Genomic DNA, 1,734 nt, shown 5'->3' on the forward strand with positions numbered 1-1,734 from the left:
GAGGAATTCTGTGTGCTGTAAAGAAAGGAAGAGATTCAGAGGAACTTCGAGGAGTTTTCTTGAGGAGAAATTAGATATAAGTTTATTTATTATTGTAGTTGTACAACTTTGCTTTTATATATGAATTCTGAGTTTTGTTGTGTTTTCCCCATGAGATCTGAGTAGTTTTCTCTGTCTTTTTTCTTGTCTTGAGATTTTGTGAAATGGTGATTTGAATTGGTTGTGCCATGAGAATGTTAAAGAAGTTGTGATGATCTTTTCACTTTAATCTTAATTTACTTTCAATCTGGCCAATTTATTTGTTAAAATATGTTGAGTTTTACAACTGAAGTGAGGATTACATGCAAGATTTAGGGAGGTCAAAGTCCTTAAAAGTTGGGTGCAAATAAATAGGAAAATAAAAATTATCGGGCGTGGAATTGGATTATCGGGCGTGGCATTGGAGAATTTAGAGTGACAGATTAAAATCCTCAATTCGTTTCTATCGTTTGAGTGTTGAAGTGTAGATGTTAGTCCTTAGGCAAGGGGAACGTGGGAGCTCCGTAATGAGAGCCGATATCCTCTCAGCCTAGCCGCAAATTCAGTAACCAAGCATAGGATTAGTCAATATTCTTTATGCCTGGTCCAAAGAATAGGTATGCTCCTATTTGGCACAATATAAATTGAACTAATTCATTTTATCCATTCACTTAAATTTTTTGACAAGGAGAAGGATGCTTGCTTATATCACAGCTTCACTTCCCGCTCATTTCCTTTCTTTGGCTTTCGGTAGAGAGTTTATTAAAATTACATTTTTATTTTTATTTATTTCAATTGCCTATTAGCAGATAAGCAATTTAAATTATATTGTTGTGACTAAGTATTAATTTTCTAAAATCTAAGTTCTTAGCCTCTAATATTACTCCCTGTGGGATCAATATCTAGGACTCCATTAGAGCCCTGTATTACTTGAGCAATACATATATTTGCATTAATAAGTGTGACTTTACAATTATTGAATATTTTATTCACATCTTTATCAAATCTATAACTGTTGTCAAGTTTTTTTGTGCCGTTGCCGAGGATTTAAATCTTCTAGCGGCAGTATCAAATTCTTGTATTTTTGAGCATATATATTGTCGCTGTCAAGTTTTTGGTGTCGTTGCAGGGGATTAAAAATTAGATTTATAAAAAAAGAAATAATAATTAGAGTAACAGACAAATTAAGACTATTAGAAAACTTTTACTTAAATTGCAACTTATTTTCATAGTTAGTTAACTGTTTTTCTGTGTACTGATTTCAATTGTATGCGTAAATTTGGACCTAAAAATCTTATACCCTACGATTCATAATTAGAATGCACTGTTAGGAGAATTAAAAAATCTAAGAAAAGAACCTGACGCAATGGAGAACAATGTGAACAATCAAGAAATAGAAAATGAACATCAACCGAGACCTCTACGAGATTATGCAAAATCCTACAGCAGATGAAATTCACTTATTAATCCAAAATCCTGATGTAGCTACTAATTCATTTGAGCTCAAACCTACTATTATCCAAATGGTATAAAATAATCAATTCGGAGGTACACCAAATGAAGATTCTAATTTACACCTCGCTAGTTTTTTAGAACTTTGTGCTACCTTTAAATTTGACAGAGTTTCGAACGATGCTGTTTGACTTAGAGTTTTTCCTTTTTCACTTAAGGAAAAGGCTACAATGTGGTTAAATTCGTTAGCACCTGGATCTATTA

Source organism: Phalaenopsis equestris, unplaced genomic scaffold, assembly GCF_001263595.1.
Source record: "Phalaenopsis equestris unplaced genomic scaffold, ASM126359v1 Scaffold001338, whole genome shotgun sequence".
Lineage (NCBI taxonomy): Eukaryota > Viridiplantae > Streptophyta > Magnoliopsida > Asparagales > Orchidaceae > Phalaenopsis > Phalaenopsis equestris.